Here is a 23,651-nt window from a genome sequence, read left to right as displayed (position 1 = left end):
AATGGTGTAAAAATAGCCTTTTCAACAAATGGTGTTAGGAAATCTGGACAGCTATGTGCAAAAAAATGAAACGTGACCATCAAGTTACACCATACACAAAAATAAACTCAAGATGAATAAAAGACTTAAATACAAGTTGTGACACCATAAAAGTCCTAGAGGAGAACATAGGCAGGAAGATCTGAGATATTCCATCAGCAATATTTTCACTGATATGTCCCCTACAGGAAAGGACATAAAGGAAAGAATAAACAAATGGGACTTCATCAAAATAAGAAGCTTCTGCACGGCTAAGGAAAACAGCAAAATGAAAAGGTGACAAACCATATGGAAAAATATATTTGACAATGATACCTCAGACAAGGGTTTGCTCTCCAAAATATATAAAGAACTCACATGACTCCACTCCAAGAAGACAAATAATCCAATCAAAAAATGTGTAAAGGACCTGAACAGCCACTTTTCCAAGGAGAACATACACAAGGCCCAGAGACATATGAAAAGATGCTCAGCATCAGTAGCCATCAGACAGATACATATTAAAACCACAGAGAGATACCATTTCACACCAGTTAGGATGGCCATTATAAACAAATCAACCTACAGTAAGTAATGGTGAGGTTGTGGAGAAAAGGGAACTCTTGTACATTGTTGGTGGGAATGCAGACTGGTGCAGCCACAATGGAAAATAATATGGAAGTTCTTCAAAAAACTAAAAATGGAACTGACTTTCGACCCATCAAGTCCACTGCTAGGATTATACCCTAAGAATCCTGAAACACCAATTCAAAAAACCCTATGCTCCCCAATGTTCACAGCAGCACAATTTACAATAGCCAAGTATTGGAAGCAACCTAAGGAACCATCAATAAATGAATGGATCAAAAGACTATGGTACAATTTACAGTGGGATACTATGCAGCAGAAAGAAAGAAGGAGCTCCTCCCCTTTGTGACAGCATGGATGGATCTGGAGAGCATTATGCTAAGTGAAATAAGCCAGGTGGTCAAAGACAAATAGCATATGATTTCACCTATGAGTGGAACCTAATCATCAAAACAAATAAACAAGCAAAATATAACCAGAGACATTGAAATAAAGAACAAACTGACAGTAACCAGAGGGGAGGGGAGAGAGGGAAAACAGGGTAGAGAAGGGGAAGGTTTACAAGAACATGTATAAAGAACCCCTGGACTAACCTAAAGGTAGAATTAAGGGTGGGAGGTGGGGGTGGGTGGGGCAGAGGTAAGTGGTGGTGGGAAAATGGAGACAACTGTACTTTAACAACAATAAAAAAATTAAAATAAAATGTCAGGGGTAAAAATGAAAAAAATTCACAGATCAAAACCTGCAAAATAAACTCCTACCTCTTATCAAGAGTTTGGGAGAGGGTGGGCAATCTCTAGGGGTTAAAATCTTATAAGAGATTATGACCTTTCAAAGAAAGAGAAATAAAGCTGAGAAGGTAAGAAGAAATGTGGTAAGACAAAAAAAACTTTTCAATGACAGCTTTTCAGGTAGACACAGGAATTAAAGAGCATGCGAATTTTTTTTGAATACCTGTTCTCGGTAGGAATATTTCTTGTACACTATTTTGAAAGAAAGAAAGAGAGAGAGAAAGAGAAAAAAGAAAGAGAGAAGGATGGAGGGAGGAAGAAAAGGGAGCCCTGATTGCTGTGGCTCAGTTGGTTGGGCGTCATCCTGCAAAGCAAAAGAAAAGAGAAAGGAAGAAAGGAAGGGGAAAAAAATACAAGCTGAAAAGAAGGACATATATTTCCCACTGGCCAGGAAAGAGGCCGAATTAGGCTCTCAAGTCTGTGAGAAATACAGAATACAGCTGAGGATGAGAATGTCAGCTATGCCAAGTACTGCAGACTGAATGGCTTAAACAATAGAAATGTATTATCTTGCAGTTCTGGGGGCTAGAAATATGAAATTAAGGCAGTGTTGGTTCGTTTCTTCTGGGGACTGAGGGAAGGACCTGTACTAAGCCTCTCTACTTGGCTTGTAGATGGCCATCTTCTCCCCGTGTTTCTTCACACAGTCTTCCCTCTAAGCATTGTATCTTGGTGGCCAAACTGACCTTTTATTTAAGGACACCAGTGATATTGGATTTCGTCCCACCCTAATGACATAGTCTTCAGGAGTAACACCTGCAACAAACTTATTTCCAAATAAAGTTACATTCTGAAAACTGGGAGACAGGATGTCAACATAAGAATTTTGGGAAGAGACACAATTCCACCTGTAATAACAGCTAATATTTATTGGGTTCTTACTCAGTGCAAGAGACTGTACAATGCATGTTCCATATAATCCTCTTAAACAGTATCCCACTTTTTATAAATAAGAAAGATAAGGCCCAGAGAAGTTAAGTAATTTGTCCAAGATCAAACAGCTGGTAATTAATGGCGCTAGATTTTCAGAACCTGCTCCCTGTGGATCTCCAGTGCTAACCACTACTCTCTACCCTGTATATAAGACAACATACCAGTCATTCAGATATCTTTGCAACAGAATCAATCAATAAATGCCTAAGTGAATAAATGAATGAAGTACCTCAATGCAGAATGAACAAACTTAGTGGGTGGCTCAGAATTTCTATACAGTGAGGTAGGGCCACTGTCCAAAGCACCCAGCAAGCTACCAGTAGTGTCCTTAAGTCCAGGGTGAATGCTAAGTGGCATCTAGCAGAGAGCACACTGGCTTTGAAGTCCAACAGAATGTGCTTGGTGGCAGGAGACATGCATTAATGATTTGTATGTGCCCCCACTCTAAAGAAACAATTCTGAAATGATTTTCAAAGGTGAGAGAAATGGTATTTGAGGAGTTAATCTAGAAAAAACACAATTTGGGCAATTATGCAAACCACCAGGCTTTATTAACTTCCTAATGCACTGTCAGCTGTCATTTCAGCAGCAACACTGTTAACTACCATTACAGAGAGAACTTTTTTTAGTAACTTGCATTTCAAACTTGAAAATGTGTTTTTATTATAAAACATATCATTGTAAATCATCGTTCAAAATCATTAATCCAAAAATCAATGTCAAAACTGTCTCTAAAAAGAAAATTATGTCACATTTGCACTTAAAGTACTCAAGTTCAACTAAATCTGCTTGAGGAAAAAAAGTCAAAGGAGAGAAATACCTTAAACAGTATGTCTGGTTCTGCCACTTAACTCACAAAGAAGAAAAACAAGATATAAGTCAGCTGGTGAAGGTTGCCCAGATCCTCCAAGCCTCTCATCCTGTCTCAGGGACTAAATGGGATGCCTGAGTTTAAAATCAAATTTCAGAATATGCACCTCTGACTCTAAGAGTAGCCACCTTCTCCTTCTGATGGTTAGCTGAAGAAATGGAGATCTGATCCTGTGCTGGAGGAAAAACAAATCTGTGGTCAGTTTAATGACATGTTGATCTAACAGAATATTATAAGAGATTTGAACTTGAGTATATGTGACTTTCCCTTCACCAACTGTCTTAATGCCTAATGCACAAGAAAGTTGCAATTACTCCATATCCCTTCCTACACAATGATACTCTATTGATAAGTTTTTGTCTCAGAAATAACATGGCACAGATAGCCCCAAATTATCAAGAAACCCAAAACCCTCTTGGCCACAGTGCAGCCCCTGGGCCTCACTGACAATGACAAATCGACTGCAGCAGTTCCACAAGGGGCCTCTCAGGCTGTGGACCAGGCAAGAGACCTAGAAGGAGGTAGACTAAATTTACATGAAGTTTTTAAACATTTTTTTATATTTTTACTTTTCTAGATATATTTGGTTCAGGGGTACATTGAACCTTTCCCAGTAGCTTTGCCTTCTTGTGTTTTTGTTCTTTTAATTGTGGTGAAATATATATAAAGTATACAATTTACCATTTTAACCATTTCTAAGTATACAGTTCTGTGGCACTACATGCACTCACAATGTTGGGCAACCATCACCATTATCCATCTCCAGAACTTTCTATCATCATCCCAACCTGAGACTCTACACTATACCTGTTAAAAACTAACTTCCCATTCTTCACTTTCCTCCAGTCCCTGGTAATCATTATTATATATTCTGTTTCTATGAGTCTGATTACTCTTGGTACCTCATGTAAATAAAATCATACAACATTTGTCCTTTTCCATCTGGCTTATTTCATCTAGCACAACATTTTCAAGGCATGTGCCAGAATTTCCTTCCTTTTCAAGTCTGAATAATATGTCATTGTATGAATATACCACATTTCGTTTATCCATTCATCCATCAACAGAGACTTGAGTTGGTTCCACCTCTAGATTATTATGAATAATGTTGCCGTAAATATGGGTGTGCAAATGTCCCTCCTTCCAATTCTTTTGGGTATATACCCAGAAGTGCTGATCACATGGTAATTCTATGTTTAATACCTGCACTGTATTTTGCTTATATGTAATGTTGTAAATTATGTTAAGTATTATAAACAGATACATCCTTTAAATGTGCTTGGTGAGGTGAAGGTGGCTGAGGTTTCTAAATGTTTTAGATAACTGAGAGTCACCTCTGTGTTTTCTGAGTTTTGCTGTACACACAATGCTAAGGGAGATAAAAGGCTAAGAGCTAAGGATGACCAGTGCAGATGAAGGAAATCAATCTGTTGCCAACAATGTGCTTAATAATCTGGAAGAGTGCTCACTTGAGCAGCCTACATACTAAAACTGGAATGAAACAGAGAAGATTAGCATGGCCCCTGCTCAAGGATGACTACAAATTCATGAAGTGTTCCTTATTTTGCTTTTCCAGTATCTCTGGGTGGGGAAACTGAGGCTGGACAAAGAAGTACCTTACTCAATTGAGGGCCCTCCCAGCCTCAAACCCCATCCCTAACTCCTCCTCCTCCTTCAGAAAAAATTGGGAACAATCAAATGGTCTACTAGAGTGCACTACTTCCTTTTACATTAATTTCACCAATTTAAACAACAGGCATTTATTGAGTGCTGAGCATCAAACAGCCCCCATTCTTGGGCTGTTGGACCTATCCCTTTTGGGATTATCTGCACATTGCTGAATTGGTTGGTTTCCCTGTTCATAGATCATAATATGAATTTATAACCTATCAAAGAAAGAAATGCACTGTATTAGACAAACAAGTTAATGGATATGACCATTAGTTATTTTTAAGTCCTAACATCAAAATTAGTTTATAATCATGTTTAGATTTAGAGGAAATCAACCTATTCCCACTGAGCTATTTTAAAATTCAGAACTGGACTTTAAATGTTCCAAGAACATCTCTGTAGCTAAACTATTTTAACTTCCAAAAAGAGAATGAAACCATCAAAATAATCTGAATAAATCTTTCCTTTACTTTTCCCTATAATGTGTCAGATAAAGAAAAAAAAAAGACATCTAGAGGAGATGAATGACACACAGAGAGAGGGAAGCTCTGGACATCATTAACACCTAAAGAAGGTTTACTCACTCATCAGGGTTAAGTATCGCCAACAGAGTTTCTCCTTTACAGCAACGACTTTCTCTAGAAGTCACTGGAAAGTGCAGACACAGGCGGTTTTTATGTACATAAGCTTTGGTTTTGTTTTATAAATATAAAAGTTATGGAACGTATAGGCATTCTACATGTCTATGAATGCTACACACTGTCATACATGCACAGGTTTTTTTAATGCCCATTAACATAAAAGTAGAGAGTTTCCGACCAGTGAAAGTCAAATTCTCCATTCTACTCTAAAACCAGAAGTAGAGTGTTTCAGGGGAAAAAAACAAATGCTTCATGTAAAAAAACTTTTTAATAAGAAGATTTTTCTGGATAAATCTCCTATGTAGAGAAAAGAGCATATTTATGAAACAAATGCCATCTAAAGAGATCCACACACTTAAAAAACAAGAGTTGTGAGGTTTGAAGAAAAAAAAAATCACCCGACTTCATACTAAGGGCTATGGTTAATCAAATAGAGAAAGCACTGTGGAGATGGCAGCCCAGGAAGTAAAGGATGAAGGTACAAATAGGAACACATAATGTGTGGTAGAGCAACCCAAAAAATAAGAGTAAGTTTAGAATGACCCACAATTGCATGATAGTCTGAATCCAGTGAAACTTTCATTTCAACTAGATTACACTTTTAAGAGAAAGTATCCTTTTCTTTTGAAAAGGTATTACATTCACATGGCTCCAGAAAGGCACCAAAGAATTCACAATGAAAAATGTTCCTCTCACCCATCCCTTCTGCCCCCAGTTTACATCTGTGAAGCCCATCAAAGTTATCAGCTCCTTGTGTAACAGAGCACAGTGTTTTTAAAATATTTTTAAATTTATTTTTAGAGAGAGGGGAAGGGAGAGAGAAAGAGAGGGAGAAAAACATTGATCTGCAAAAGAAACACCAATTGGTTGCCTCTTGCTCACGCCCCAACCGGAGACTTGCATGCGCCCTGACCAGGAATCAAACCGGCGACCTTTTGCTTCTGAGCAAAGTATTTAGATACAAGTTCAGAAGCTCTAAAGGCAGCTCCAGATACCCAAAGTAGGTGAGATGAAGTCATAAGAGGGTATTTTCCAGGAAGCATCTTAATCGTCCCCCCTCACACCTGCTTTAAAGCAGGAAACCTCACGGCTCACAGTCATTCATCCTGAATTTACAGGGAATCCTACATGAGGCTTCCTTTTTCAACAATGAGCCAATTCTTTAAAAGCCCCAAATACATAAACTAAATTAAACAACAACAACAACAGGTTACCCTGGCAGGGTAGTGCAGTTGGTTAGAGCATCATCCCCATACGCCAAGGTTGGAGGTTCAAGCCCCAGTCAAGGCATATACAAGAATCAACCAATGAATGCATAAATAAGTGGAACAACAAATCGATGTCTCTCTCTCTCTCTCCCCCCCTTCCTTTCTCTCTCTAAAATCAATAAATCAAAAATGAAATAAAAATAAATCTTTAAAAAACAGATTAAAGAGACATGTGGTAAAAAAGCAGTGCCTAATACATAATAATCAATAAGTAGTTGTTGAATGAATGTGATGCGGCTCTAAAATCTGACATATCTGAGTTCAAATGCTGGCTGCCACTTACTAAGGGGTGGTTGAGTCTTGCTTCACTCCTTCGCAAAAAAGGGGATAAACACACATCCTTACATGGCTGCTGTTACGGTGTTGGAATTAAATGAGACACTACATGAGATCAGTCCGGAAAAACTCCAGCCATTGTTAATATAGCAAGAACAGTTTCAAAAACATCAGTGTAACCTGGCAGCCAAGGAGAGTGGACTGGAATGTGCATGCGTGAACAATGATGACTTCATTGTACTAGTCAGTGGGGATGGTAGACACTGTTGAGTGAGCATGTGTACTGTGTGACTGTCGCATTCAAAATGACTGAGTGAGTAGAGCAACAAATCTGCATCAAATTTTGCATTAAGCTTGAACATTCTTCCATGGAAACTATTCAAATGCTTCAGAAGACCACAGATATAGGCAACTGGTGATTGGCAGCTTCATCACGACAACGTGCCTGCTCATGCATCATGTCTCATGCTGAGTGTTTTGGTGAAACATCAAATCACCCAGGTGACTGAGCTCCCCAACAGCCCAGATTTGGTGCCCTGCAACTTCTGGCTTTTCTCATAACTAAAATCACCTTTGTAAAGGAAGAGATTTCAGACCTTCAATGAGATTCAGGAAAATACAACTGGGCAGCTGACGGTGATTGGGAGAACAGTGAGGTGCCAAGGTGCCTACTTTGAAGGGGACTGAGGCGTCATTGTCCTAGGTGCATGTTTCTTGTATCTTGTATCTTCGTCAATAAATGTCTCTACTTTTCTTAGTGCATGGCTGGATACCTTCTTCTATGTGAAATGGGTAGAGTTCCTGATATATTTTAAGTGCTTTGAAAATGACAGCTATCATTATTGCTTCCATGAGCAATTCATAACCTCCTATATACTTTTGGTCATAGAGATCAATTGGAGATTTGGCCCCCCAAGGGCACCCACAGCTGTCACTGAAACATTTCCAAGCTTGCATCATGCTGGGGTGAAGTGACAATCAGCATGGACTGGTGGCTGTTTGACATCACCCCTCTGCAACATCACTGAAGCAATGTCAACTTCCTCTGTACAGAGAGGGAAAAATTCACACCCCAAACTGACAATGACATAGCAATCTTGACAATCAGGGAGGGAAAAAATATCCACCTTTTCATAATGAACAATAAATTATTTGCTTTAAATTTTTTTCATACTGTGTTCAGAGAAACAATAGAATATATTGACAGTATTGCAAAAATACACTAAAAAGAAAAGCATTAAAATGTTGGTTCTTGAGGCATCACATTTACCACTGTAGCAAATATACACCTGGATTCAGTGAGGCCTTGGTCTAAAGGCCAGACTCTTTCATCCACAACTTGCAAAAGCCATGACTAATCTTCAAACATTGCAGTGTGAAAAGAAATACAGAGGCTTCTGCACTGCTTAGCTGCTATGTAAAAGTTGTCTGTGTATGTTGTATTTCAGAGCACAAGGGCTGTCACAGCACTGAATTACAAAGGAGTCACAACACCAGATTCTACAACACTAATACAACCTCAGAACCATCCTCACGCTCATGGGTCCTGTGCCCAAAAAGGGGGGTTTACAAGTAGCCATTTAGCACCTTCCTTGTGATATTTTTACACTGTGTTGTTGCCTTTCCTGTGGAGAAGGAACAAGAATGCTGAAAAACATTTTCTCTTCTGTGCCACAATTTAAAATAAGAAAATGTACTCATATAGGTTTTTCAAAAAAAAAAAAAATGGTAATATTAAAATTTCTTCCGTGTCAATGAAGAAGAAAAAAATTTTATTCCTAAAAATGACTCTTTCATAGAACATCAGGGTTACTTTGTGAGTGGCACGTTTTTAAAACATTTAATCAGTGATCTGAATATATGTCAACACCTTCTGGCGGTGTGCTATATAAAATGTGAACCTTGTCAACAGCAACAGAAAAAGGTGACACAGTTGGGACATAGAGCTTTTATGCTGACACACAGTAGTAATATAATTTTAAAATTTATCATCTGTTTACCTGCAACAATAATTAATCTTTTTGACAATTTATACAATGCTTTAAATAACACCTGGGTAGAAAAACAATACATTCTAATTTTTACTTTCATCAACTTCCTGGGCTTTATAGCTACAAATGCATAAAAAGCCACACAAACAAATTTTGTGATTAGGATTAAAATGTTAGCAAAAAATATTTCTCTTGTCACCTCACGCACCTCCTTGCCTCAGTTAATAAAATTACTTAACACAAGAACTGTAAGTGAGAGCAACTCCCAGAGGCACTGTGGGCCTCCAATGGTTCATTTCTGTCACATCAAATGACATTTTATTCCCAAAGCATTTAACCTATGACTTTACATGACTACTTATAGCCTGAAGAGAATTCTGGTGGGGGTCCAGAAATGACACTAATCCATCCACTAGAAACTCCATCAAGGAAGGCATGACCATCCTGAGTCCATCTGATACCAACACTTAAAAAAAGATAGCCAGGCAAATTGTCTTCAGAACGTTCAGAAGCATGTGAATACGTAAGTGGTGTATGGACTGGTGTTTCATATATCCTGTAAGGCTTCATAAGATTTCACGTTAAACCACATTAACATCCTTAATTAACCTCTTTCCTATTAACATTAAAACAAATGCATGTGGCCAAATATACCTGCTGACCCACTGGCCTGCTAACCTTGAGATTTAAGAAGCTGTGGGATAAAGCAGACACACCATTAGCACAACAGAGGATCCAGGTAGGACTGAACATCACAAGCTTGTGACATTTGCAGATGAAGTGAAATAGGAAGGTTGTTGCAAACAACCCCACTGCCTGTACACATCTCTACAACCAGACTTCCAAGACTCTGTGCCCATTTTGCAGATAAGGAAAACAGTGCTGTAAATACAACTCATGGGTTCTCCAAATCCACATCCAAATCCCATATGTTTTCTATTGCTACACCCCTCAAACATCAACTAAGACTCAAACATCTTGACCAATCAGGTTAGGACATTAGAGAACTATGGCCCATGATTTAGGAAAGTACTCAAAGCAGGAATACATAGAAAAATATGAGCTCTACTGTACACTATAGGGCAGATAGGGTCAGAGGAAGACATAGGTCATGAAATACAGGTGTGTACGTTTGTGGGAAAAATAGAGGTTGAATATGTGTAGCTCTTTTGCCACATACATTCTCTTCTTTTCTCATCTTCCTTTCGTCCTTTCCTTTCTTCCCTAAGTCTTGCCCTCTTAGGAAGTGATCACATTGGTTTTACCATGTGCCATGTGTCTTTTCTATTAAGATCCAAACAGTGGATTTTAATTCCAATAATTGTGCCTAATGAATTATCTTTATTACATGGTTTTGGTGTCAGACTTCTATATGCCCCATAACTGTCCACATGTTTACTAGAAACAATTGCAAAGTCTTTTTCAGAAAAGATTTGCAGAGGAGAGCTTGCCATTCTATACAGAATGTCAGACTTTCTCTAATGGTTGACTTACAGACCATTACTCTAAATGTATATTTTGAGCCTCTAAGCCAAAACTTCATAAAGGTTTCCTTCATCCTTTGTTAATTATTAATGAACTGATCCCCTACCAGGAAGAGGCCCCAGTAACATGTCCCTCTCTGTGGAACCTCTATGGAGCATTTGAAACTGTGTTGGGTATTTCAAATATGGATACTTTGTTTTGAAACTTAGAATCCCAGAATGAATTCTAGATCTGTGAGGGGACTCCGTCCTCACTGTGACAACCAGCAACCTGAGACCTAAGACTTTGCAAATTTGCTGACACCTGTACTCCCAATCTCCTGACTTCCTACCCAGTTTCCTCTCCATGCCTCACAAACCTTAGTTATTTTCCTGTCCCTAAAAGGCATAATAGTTGTTTCCCCCCAATTACCAAGAGGAAGGGAAATTCCCCATATTTAATCAATTGATATACAAGTTTTCTTTTAATTATACCTAGTATTAATATTAATAGTTAAGTCTCAAGCCTGAAGCCGAACTCTCCAGCTAGTGGGAAAAGCACTGACATCCAGAGCACATCACAAGAGAACAACCCTTAAAATGTGTTTAATTACAGAGAGCCCCTCACAGTATGGAACCAGAGAACAGGGACCTCGGAAAGCAATTTTCGATTTAAACTGTGCTTCTCAGCTAATTAAAAAAACAAACAGGACAGCAGTCTGGACAAGGAGACAATGAAAACCCATACGTTACAACACAGGTAAAGGTATGTGTGAGCCTAAATGGAAATGAAATCTGCAGGAACCCAAATGTGAAAAACAGCCGTTTACAGCAGTGGCCCTGATGGATAGGTAAGTACCTGACTGGCGAATGACATGCTGCCCTCTCTCTTTGTGGATGAAACACAGAAACACTCTTGCCATCTGCTATATCTGCAGAAATCCCTGGCTCAGAGGAGTAGAAGGACAATGTGCACTATGGTTGCAACTGTAATGCATATGCTCACAGCTATGTGTACTCTTGGCACAGCCAGGATTTCAGGTGTGAGCATTCAGTGACTGATCTTTTCCCCCCAACTGTTCTATCAGATTACCCAGATTTTTGCAGGAATCTGTTTGTTGAAGGGGTGTGAGACATATTAGGGAGGAAGGATGCAGAGTGGTCATTGACTTTCAACCGAGCTCAATCCCCCTGTGACTACTGAAATGCTCAAGGATGGAGAAAGGCCATTCCAGTGATTGGGTGCGATTTGCACCAGCCATAAATTCTGCTTAGCTTCCTTCCATTTACAGTTTATTGCATTAACATTTCTTTTGTGCCAGCTGCTACTGGGAAGTTATTGTAAATTTGGGTAATTATGACTTTTGTTCCATCTGTCCCTCCTCTCCTCACTTCTCTGTACTGTAACATCAAAGGTGGCCAATTCAGTAGAAGCTAGCTCTGTGTCTTAAATTCAACATGAAATAGATGTTATTAGAAATCACAGGCTCTAAGTGAAAGGTAGCAGAATGAATCATAAAGATGCTGCTCTATCTTCTGAGAAGCCCTAAAATAAGCTTTCTTAAACCTCCTACACAGTGCTCCAAGTCAAAACCTGGATAGGCATTGCAGGGCCTCCTTGTCCAAATCCCCTTAAAGTAGATGTGTGAACCATGTCCAACAGGGGACATGCACCCAAATGCTGGGTTTCCACCAGCTCTGCCTCTGCTTGGGTTTCAGTGGTGCTGAGAACAATCTCCCTTAAAGTATCTGCATAAACCAGAGTGGGGTCCTAGGGCTGCTGTGGGCAAGAGGCAGCCTGGAGAAATCTTAAGATCTGGATGAAGGCCCCACAGCAGATAAGGAGGGTCAGCAACCAGCTGGAGAGCTCCATGGGTAATACAGAGTTTGTATTCCTGACAAGTTGTCACTTGTTACAGGGAAGGTGAGGGCGGGAGTCAGAGTCTGAGTCTCAGGAGTGTTGTTGATGTCACAGGCAATAGGACACTGCATTGCTCAGCTCCATTTGCAACAGCTTTCTGAGAACCATGTCACTTGGTGGGTGCTGGACTGGGGAGTGGGGTTCAGAGGTGAAATCCCTGTTTCAAGAAACTTAAAACCTAGTGAAAGAGACAGGCCTAATGATAATTGACTGTAAGTTGCTTCATAATTAGTTTAATAACATGGGCGCAATATGTTATGCATTCCTCACCATGTGAAACATAGCGTTACCATATGACCCAGCAATTCTACTCCTAGGTATACCCAAGAGAAATGAAAATACATGTCCACAATGTGCACTAGAGTTCATAGCAGCATTATTCATACTAGCCAAAAAGTGGAAACAACCCAAATGTCCATGATGGATGAATGAATAAATAAAATTTGGTGTATTTTTACAACGGGATGTTATTTGGTCATAAAAAGGAATGAAATACTGATCCATGCTAAAACAAAATGAACCTTGAAAATATTATGCTAAGGGAGAAGAGCCGAAGGGCACAAATACACAATTACCTTTATATGAAACGTCCAAATGGGCAAGTCTAAAGATTCAGAAAGGAGATCAGAGGTTGCTAGGAGAAAGGAAAAGGGAAACATGGAGAGTGACTGTTAACGGGTGCAGGCTTGCTTTTAGAGATATGGAAAAGGTTCTGTAATTAGATAGTAGTGATTGTTGTACAACTTGGTGAGTAGACTAAAAAACTTTGAACTGTACACTTTAAGAGGGTAAATTTTATGGTATTTAATAATATTTCAATAAAACTATTATTTTTATGCCCTGGCTGGCATGGCTCAATCGATTGAGCACTGGCCTGAGAACCAAAGGTTGCCGGTTCGATTCCCAGTCAGGGCACATGCCTGGGTTGCAGGTTCACTACCAGTCACATGGGAGAGGCAACAGATAAATATTTCTCTTTCACATTGATACTTCCCTCTCTCTAATAATAAATATAATCTAAAAAAAATCTAACTATTATATTAAAATGCTATGGGAGCTTAGGGTTGGGAGTAATTGTGACTAAGGAAATAGAACTGTTTGTACTAAAAACAAAGTAAGTCGCTGGTCGGATAGTTCAGTTGGTTAGAGCACTGTCCCGATACACCAAAATTACAGGTTTGATTCCCCATCAGGGCACATACAAGAAGCAACCAATAATATGGATGGACCTGGAGAACATTATGCTAAGTGAAATGAGCCAGTCAGAGAAAGACAAACACCGTGAGATTTCACTCATATGTGGGATCTAATGAACAAACTGAACTAACACGCAAAATAGAGACAGACCCATAGATAGAGAGCAGGATGACAACAAAGGGGTAGGGGAATAAGAGGGGGTGGAGGGATTGAAGAAAAAGGAAAAAGGACTGATGGAAATGGACAACAGTGTGGTGATTGCGGGGGTGAGAGTGGGGTATAAGGGGACTAAATGGTAATGGAAAAAAAAGAATCAACCAATGAATGTATAAACAAATGGAACAACAAGTAGATGTTTCACTTTATAGATGTTTCACACTCTCTCTCTTTCTCCCTTCTTTTCTCCCTCTAAAAATCAATTTAAAAAATTAAAAACAAAAACAGAGTAAGGGCCCTGACCAGTGTGGCTCATTTAGTTGGGCATCATCATGCAAAGTGAAAGGTCACTGGTTAGATTCCCTGTAGGGGCACGTGCCTGGGTTGCAGTTCAGTTGAAAGGCAACCAGTTGATATTTTTCTCACATCAATGTTTCTCTCCTTTTTCTCCCTCCCTCCCCCGTCTCTAAAAATAAATAAAATCGTTTTAAATACTAAAAGTGTTTAAATGTTTATTTTTAAAAACAGAGTAAGGATTCTAAACACTTTCTTAAAATGAAGAAGCAAGGAAGGAGGGGAGGGAGGGAGGAAACAAGTCACTGGATTCATTGCTCACTTTGATACCTCCTGGCCATAAGGAATATACACTAAGTTCCCACTTTCTGAAACTAGTATTACTTCCATGGAAAGAGTTCTATATAATTACACAAAATTTGTTTAAAACTTGGGGCTTTGAAAGCTCAGTCAGGGAACATGACTGAGAGGCAAGGGGAGTCTCTGATCCCTGACTACCTCCGACAAAAAAATGAATCATAGTTTCTATGTAAGAGCTGGTTCAAACTAAAGACCTAACATGTACGTCTAAAACTTTATTTTTTTACAGTTTATTTACAGATCAACTTGATATTCATTAAGAAAATGATCCTGCCCTGGCCGAGTGGCTCGGTTGCTTGAAGCATCATCCCATACACCAAAAACATTGTGGGTTCGAGCCCTGGTCAGGGCACATACCTACGTTAAGGGTTTGGTCCCCAGTCAGAGCATGTATGGGAGGCAACTGGTCAATGTTTCTCTCTCATATAGATGTTTCTTTCTCTCTCTCCCTTCCTGTCTCTCTAAAATCAATAAACACATCCTTGAATGGGGACTTTAAAAAAAATAGAAAGAAAATGGTCCTTGGGTCAAGGAAATAAGAACTAATGCCTAAAGCTTTTTACTTTCAGTTCATTTGAAAACCATAGTGCTTACAAATTTTCACATTGTTTACTGTCAGGGCATCTAGGGAGAGGCATCTAAGAAGATACTGTGTTGGAAATTCTGCATGGGGCAGTGATAGTGGGTTAGTAACTCAAAACAATAATCCAAGACTTAATCATCAGAGACACTAAATCCAGAAAGTGCTTATTAGCCCAAACCTTTCTGCATAATGTCTATACCACCCTGCTGCCTCAAACCAAACAGGACACTATAGGTCTCCTTAAGAAAGCAAGCTTTTGTTGAAAGTAGGAGGTTGACAGCTACTTGTGATGAGGGGTTTTGTTTATTTGTTTGTTATTCAAATAACTTTACCCCTGAGGAAAGACAAAGGGAAAATGTCAGAAATGCGCGATTAATTATTTGGAATTGAAAGGTATATATTGTAAATGGTAGCTTCTCATATTTAACTCTGACATTAATTCCCTCAAAAGAGTTGTGCTTGTGAGTCACATAAATGCCAGGAGGGTTTGTTTTAGTACCAACATCCTCCGAAGAGCAGCTGTTTAGGAACATTCTCAATTCCTAAGTAGAACTAGTACACTGATGATTTGCACAATTGGTGTTGGGGGAGTAATCCAGTCCTCTAATCCTCCAAGCTATGCAGTATTGATGAGCTTCCTAAAACACTTTTAACATTAAACAATTTACATGCTGTTGAAGGCAGGGGGAAAGTAAAGATGGAGGGGTGGGCAGGAAGATGAGGGAAGATTCCAGAATGAAAAAGCCTACACGAAAAACTACTTTCTTTTCATTTTTTAAAGGTTCCTTTTAATCAGCTCTTAAAGCAAAGACAGAGCTGAAAACATTCCACATAAATAAACAGTAAAGAACTCAGAATGCTTAACAGACCAGAACACTGGAAAGAGCTTGCTTGGTACCACCAGGCATAACTGGCTTTAGTGGATTTAATAATAAAAAAGAAGATGGCGCGAAACTACCTGTGACTTTCCCTTCCTGCAAGAAAAATGGATAAAACTTTCCAGTAGGGTGCAGAGAGGGTCCAGAGAGACGAAAGTGCTACTTAACACAACAATGTGGACGGCATTTAGGCCACATGCCAATCTCATCCACAGAGCTTACAAATGGAATGAATGCAATTTACTACTCACAGGATATAACCTATTTGAGTCTAGAGAGCTAATTAATAAAACAGTTTGAAAAAGAATGCAGCGTTAATTGCCACCCATCTTCTGGGCTATTTAGACTTGGTTCTTTATATTTGCTGTTAAATAAAATTCTAAATATTGTTTTAGCAATCAATCATGTTTTAGTTATATTAAGAAAACGCAAATTAGGTTTTGGTTAAATTTAAGTCCCTTTAAGAAGCACTTGAAAAATTGAAGCTCACTTTCTCCTTAGAGCATGTTCTGTAATGGTAAAAATTTCAACTATAAAGGTTTCAAGTTAGAGAGCATCTAGAAAGAGTAAATAAATGTAACTATCCAGAAAATGTGCTAGATCTTTCTTGCAATTACTGAAGTTAAAATTATTAAGTACAATCTTCAAAAAGCATACTCTCACTTATAGAGTTGGAGACATGGGACGTAAACCACACAATTTCCTTGGTATGAATCATGGAATTAAAGATAGTAATGATTTTTATCTTCAGTTTTCTTCTTGACATTTTCTTCCCTTAATATGCCTGCCCCAAATAATTTTTGGTTTTTACTGATAATGAGAAGTTTAAGCCAGATTATTTCTTTTGGGACAACTGGTCAATGATTGCAAGGGTACAATTCAAAACATCCTGCAAATAGTGTACTGATGGATGGCTCATTCTTGATTCAACTTTCCTCTGAATCTTGCTGAGGGAAAGCACGATACTTCTCCATCTGTCTCGGTATATGTGTTTCTGGAATCCTGAAATTGAGAATGAATATATCCGTTTTTCAATAACTAGGCTTAAAATATCACAAAACTCTCTAAGAGGTTCTTGAGTGGAAGAAGATACTTTATGAATTTATATTAAGCCCCAAGGCCTAGATCCTGAAACCCCTACACTTCAGCCTCAATGTACTTGCTAAGGATGGAAGGGGCAATGCTTGGAGTGTGTGGCTTATTTTATGGAGAGTCTTTCGAAACCTGAGTGGGCAGACCAGGAAAATGCTGGTCTTACTTTGGCCACAGTCCCAAAGGTGCATCTGTACCACTGGCTTTTGTCAAAATGAATGATGGTGTTGAATAATTTCAGGAAAGCAACTCATCTGCCAAAATATGAATGCCAAGATATTTGGAATAATATAATTTAGCATTTCAATGTAATTTTACTTTCCGATTTTGCAGATAAGGAAAAGGTTGCCTGCTGGCCATTACAGCTTTTGCTCTGTGCTTTAATTCCCAGGACAAGCTATTTTCTCTATCCTCCATTCCATGTAGAAGCTGGAAGAGATATATTGAGCATATTTCTTCTCCCTTTATGTCACTACTTTCTCATTCTCAGTTTACTTGTTATTTTTTCTAGTAATGCCAAGTTTGTACACTAAAAAAAAAACTGACTAAAGAAAAGCCAAAGGAATATTATTAGCAAATGCAAATATGCTAATTAACATAAAATATAATGCTTAAAAAGTCCAACTAGTCATATGTAAAATTATTTTAATGACACACTCAAGAAGAATCTGGAGATTATGCTGCCAAGAAGGCAATACATTTAAAGCCATCTTACAAAGTCTATGAAATAACAGACTGTAATATCCTGCAACTATTTTAATTTTAAAAGCTCAGTTTACAAATATATACCAATATTTTTCTCACTTTTAATCACTCCCCCACTGTTTTAGCATAAGAGCTAAAATAACCTAAAACGGCCCCCTAAAACACACACAGCAAGTCTGTTACACAGATCTACCAAAAAAAGGTATGAAGAAAATAATTTTTAAAATAATCTCAAAGTAGCAAAAAAAAAAAAAATGGGTGTAGTTTCTAGGTTTTTGCTACTAATAAAATTTTTTCCTGGGAGATTTTTACTTTAAAGCAACTCTAAATAAAAATGTATATATGAAAGGAAACACTATTCCTTCAAACAGATTGACTGTCTTTAACAAGTTTCTCTCTTTCTAGCTACTCAGATATGCTATATTTCCTAATTATCACCTTTTAAGGGCCATCTGGGCCCATTCCTCCCCATCAGGAGGCAATTCCATTTGCATTGTTCCTGGGTTTAGTCATGATCAAGTAGTCTGTTGGTAAAGTTCATTAGAAATTACAACAGAAGCATTCAACCCAACACAGTAAACCAAGTATGTGATACTCGGGCACCCGCAGGAGAGATGATAAGCACTTCATACATATTCTCACACAACTAATAAGTCTTCCAAGTGCATTTTATCAAATTGCTTAAAGAAACATTCAGCCTAATCCCTGACCAGGTATGTAATGAAAATTTTATTAAGTCTCCTCATACTGCAAAATATTTCTCAATTAAGGCAACATAACTATAGTCCCTCATGTCTTTTGGTTCAAAAGTCTATTAAAAACCCTTTAATGATTCCCTCATTTAGCCTACCATTCACAAGCAGTATACTACTTCCTTCCTGTAGAGAACACACAAGAGTTATCCTAATTGTATTTTCTGTGAAACAAACACACATTACAGAGAAAGCGTATCCAATCCATAGACCGATGCTAACGCGTATAGTTTCCAAAGAGCATTCTCTTTTGTCCTTATCAATGATTCATCCTATACGTTCACACACTCCTTACAAACATGTTTACGGGCTCAAGGCAAGCTTGGCCCCTGGATGCGCTAGATACTTTAGGCAGAGCTAACTGGGAAAGGTAAGGAAAATTCAAGGCAGCCTTTATATAAGGGTTCCCCACTTCATACTTTGTAGGGTCTAATACATAAAACTCAGGAAATGGTTACTTGCCTCATCTTACATTTTCTGAGCCTGACTTGCAACGGTCATCTTAATCTGAAATACCAGCCTATTGAGATTGAAAAAGGCGCGCTCCCTGCTGAGACCCACCACCCCATCAAGCTACACCTTACTTAGCCTTGCAAATGAAGACAGCTGCAGCAGGCCCTAATCTATGCAAGGCAGGTGTAGCCCTGGGGCTCTCTACTAGTGACCCTGGGAGCTCTTAGGGCTGTGAAGTTAAGAAGCCACTGTTATAAAAAAGAACTACTTCATAGTCTCTTATTATTGAGGTTACCATGCTTTTTAAAGAAACAATGGCTTATTTCCTCCCATTTGTACCTTGACATTCTCCCCTGCCTTTCTGAATTCCCTTATTTAGACAGTCCCTAATTTTGACCCCAGCTGGGACACTTCAAATCAGTGGCATAGCTCACACCTAACTGATGCTATTTAGTCAATGCTATGTTGAAAAACTGGTCTCTATTTTTAAACCCTACCCTAAAATCTACTATCCAGACATCACTAGAGATTTCAGGAGAAATCATCTTCCAGAGATTTAATAATGAATAAAAATAATAATTCAATACTGCTTTGTAAAAAAAAAAAAACAAAACAAAAACTACAGCAAAACAGCATCACTGAAACTGAGCCAACAGTAATTAACTCAAGAAGTAGTCACTGAGTTTCCCCACTTCTCTCTCACCCCACCCCCCACCTTCTCTTTCTGAATGTATTGAAATAAAAACCTCTGTCTGAGGCCTGATCCTGATCTCCAAAGAACCCCAAAGAACCGAGGAAACATAACTCCAGAGATGTTTCTGCCCTAAGAGGGAAAGGGGTGCAAGCACCCTGAGAGTCCTCCACTGAACCACCAGCTAGGCTGAGGCTGCGCCTGTCGCTGAGCTGAGCCTGTGTGTGAGCTTCCTAGCAGAGGGTACTCACCAAACCTTAAGCCTTATCCCCTGGGAAGACCAGTCTCTGAAGACGTGAAGTTTTGCTCAGGAACTGTTTAAGCTATGATGGTTTTAACAGAAGAGGAGGTTGAAAACCCAAAATCTTGCACATGATTATACTGAAAGTTTGTCATTAAATGTTATTTTTAAAATGTTGTTACTTTAAGGCACATTTTCAAAATCTGGAAGTTGATATATTAATTTTTAAATAAAAAGAAGTATTTTTAAGCACTTAGATTTTCTTGAATTATTTTAGAATTTTCTCTTTTCTTATTTATCAGTTCTACTATATTTTCATTTTGGAAATACATGTAATAGACCTTTTTTTCAATTCCTATAGAACTGCTGAGTTTTTATAAAAGTATAAAATTTGAAACAAGTGCGGAAAGCCTGTAAATGTACCAGGAATACAGGGCTACACTTCCATACCCATTACTTCTAACAATTTCATAAGAAGGAGCACATTTTCATGAGTTGTCCGATGTTTTAGCAACAAGATTCCTACGGACTTTAATGGAAGTCCCACAGCTAAAACTCCATGTACCACTTTGAAAATTTAAGAGTAATTGCTAAGTCCCCTTGGAAGGTCATAGAAGTATTAAAAACCAACGTATTTTGCTAAGAACTCCAATTATGCCTGAAGGTTTACATCAAATTTTATAAAATGATTGGTCACATATATAATGTACTCTAGTACTGTTTTATTGGCTGGTTTTCTTTATAAAAGAGGGTCTTTGTGAGGTCCTGTCTGAAAGGGAACATACAATATAGTGAACTTCAGGCCGCGTGTTCACTTAAACCCATGACTCAATCTTACAGGGGAGGTGTACGTGAGAAATATATGGGCTTGGGAATATTTTTTCTTACTTATACACTTGGAGGGCATCATTTACTTCATTGTTCCATTAGGTTGAGAGATTTTGAAGAGACAGATTAAACTGTTGAAGATAACCAATCTGCCCTGGTAAATGGACATCCTAAAAATCCATTTAGACTCACTAAGTTAGTAAGACTAATTCTCTGCAAGGATAACACTCACACACACACATGCATACACACAAAAACTTCAGATTACCCTTTTTGCAGATTCACCAACTGTTAATATTTTACATTAGCTCTATCACTACTGCCCTCCCTTTATTGATTTATTGATGTTCACATAAGTACATGTTTATTTTCTCTCTTGAACTATTCATAAGTTGTATTCATTGTGCTCCCTTAACCCTAAATATTTCCCCAGACAAAGGACACTGTTCTACACAACTGTACTACAATGATCAAAATCAGGAAATATAACACTGATACAATGCTGTTATCTATTCCACAGACTTTATTCAAATTTCATCAACTGTCCCAAATAATGTGACTTATGTCTGGTTTTTTTTTTCCTGGTCCATGATCCAATCCTGAATCACTCATTTCATTTAGTTTCTGTGCCTCTTTAGACATCCTTCCTAAAGACCTTGTTCACAAATGACTCCCCTCATGATATTCTCATGTTATGGCTCTGGTTTAAAATAATCACAAGGAGAAAATTAAAATTTATAGGGGAAAAAACATTGTTTTTAAAGAATATCTTCCATTTGTTCCATTTGGCTGTAGGTGTTGTCATTTTGAAATTCTCTCATTAATAGGCCGACTTCCAACTGCCATTACCCATGAAAACACCAGCCTGTAAAAGCTACTTTATCCCAGTTTGTTTTCAGCCAAAGTTGTGAATGCAAAAGTTTCCAACACAAATATTAAAAAATGCAAACCAAACATCCTAAATTTTTACATCAACTATTGCTATTTATATTGTTATTTAAATTCTAAGTCTATGCACTACATAGTAACATAGTACATAGATCTTTAGAATGCTGTTTCTGACACCAGAGCCTAGTTGGTCAATATTTTCTTTAAATGAAGTTTAACAATAGGTACCTGGAAATCTGAGGGCAGCTCAGTTTTCCAGGTATTTTGTATATAATTACCGGCTAGAGGAATCCATAGATACGCATTTCTTCCCATTTCTAGCAGACACTATACTCCTCCCTCTCCTGTTTTAAAGACAGAAGAGATATGGTTTATATAAAGTGGGTTGTGGTTACTCATTACGTGACACTTAGACAGCTGTTCATTTGCACATATAACAGGTCTGTGCTTCATGACCCCCTCCACAATTATTCAGATCACCATCTGAGGAGCTGTAAGAGTCTCAGCACAGTGGACATCTGAGTAACACTCTGGTAAACGGAAACACAGATCTGCCAAGTGAGGAAGACATAAGCAGAAGACCCCCAAAATGCTATGTTGTTTAAAAGGAGTTCTGGAACATTAAAGAGCATTTCTTGAGGCCTAAAAGAAGTTTAATTCTCCCTCTATAACATGTATCCAGGGCAGAGTTTAATTAGCTGTACAATTTAGTTTACAAGTTTTTCCCCCCCCTAAGGAGCAGTTATCACCAATACAAACTGTTCATTTTATTTATTTATTTGTTTATTTATTTATTTATTTTACAAATTGGTAGTTATAAAATAGTCACAGGGATGTAAAGCATAGCATAGGGAATATAGTCAATAATATTGTACTAACTATATATGGTGTCAGGTAGGTGCAAGATTTATTGAGGTTATATAACTGTCTAACTGCTATGCTGTACACCTGAAACTAATATTGACTGTCAAATGTAACTGAAAAAATTTTTTAATTTTTTAAAAAAGTTAAAACATTTTGAATGAGAAAAACCATTCGCTGCACCCATGCTCTGTTTTCTTACTGAATGGAGCAAGGATGCAGCACATAGTAGGTACTCATTAAATGTCTGGTAAGTGAATGAATGCCAGGAGAATTACCCTGTACTTTCCATTTTTAAAGAGCTAACCTACATAAAAGTATAAGGAAAGTGAAATATTTTATGCTAATTCTTACCTCCTACCTTTGCTTTAATTAATTATAAAAAAGATTATAAGAAATCCATTTCAAAGCCTCCTAAAACAAACCAAAAAAAGGTAATAATAATTTCCTAATTTTAGTTTGGTCACAGAAAAGGCAAATTGGTGCATAATTAACAATTTGTTAGTACAAATTCATCTCCATCTTTTAATTGGTGTTAATTAGATTAGGACTAAAATTTCTTTAATCTTCTATCTTGCCTTTTTTTGATGCAAACTAATTTTCTCAGCTGGATGTCAAAGTTTCCCATTAATTACACTTTTCTAATTGGAGCTTCTTCAACCACACAGAATCAGACATACAGACCAACAGTAGTTTTCATAAGGGCTGGAACTTTTGGGGAAAATAAGGAATTGTGAGAATCGACACTTGAAAGATAACTAGTGAATTTATCCAAATTCACTGGTGACGCAAGGCTTCCACGATTAGCAAATCAGAGACTGTCTGATACATGAGAGCCTCCAGCATTTGGTAGCTGTAAATAACATCCTGAAATGTAACCCTGTCCCACAGTGCAGATATTAGCGCAGACTTTTGGAAAAAACAATGACAAAATGTTTAGTTTTACAGTTAAGAAGATAACCTACTTTTAAATCTCCCAAATATCAGTGTACTGCCTTTTACTCTATTACCTAGGAGCTACTCAAAACATTGTATAGGACTGGTAGACCCATTTCCAAGAGAAAACGAACACAAATGTAAACCATGTTAGGTGAATAAGTTCCACATATCATGTGGTTTCCTCCCAATACTGTAACCCTTCTACAATGGTTAATATGTCAGGGGGAAAGCCACAAAATATATTCAATATCTTTTATAGCAAGGTGACCCAAGAAAACATTTTATGTAGTTAAGGATTTTT

The 23,651-nt window shown here is 38.0% G+C and overlaps 1 protein-coding gene and 1 non-coding gene across 8 annotated transcripts in view; one reads left to right on the top strand and one right to left on the bottom strand.

The window, feature by feature from the left end:
* The window catches only part of CLYBL (citramalyl-CoA lyase), a 339,893-nt gene that overhangs the window by 241,868 nt on the left and 74,374 nt on the right, over nucleotides 1-23,651 (bottom strand). The window lies entirely within an intron of this gene.
* On the top strand, nucleotides 4,663-4,768 carry LOC129071229 (U6 spliceosomal RNA). The gene has a single exon (XR_008529229.1). It is a non-coding gene; the product is annotated as a U6 spliceosomal RNA (small nuclear RNA).

Source organism: Pteronotus mesoamericanus, unplaced genomic scaffold, assembly GCF_021234165.1.
Source record: "Pteronotus mesoamericanus isolate MK-2021 breed Mesoamerican mustached bat unplaced genomic scaffold, CSHL_Meso_final contig_26, whole genome shotgun sequence".
Taxonomy (NCBI): domain Eukaryota; kingdom Metazoa; phylum Chordata; class Mammalia; order Chiroptera; family Mormoopidae; genus Pteronotus; species Pteronotus mesoamericanus.
Note: the sequence above shows the minus strand (reverse complement) of the source record. Positions and strands in the feature narration are given on the sequence as shown.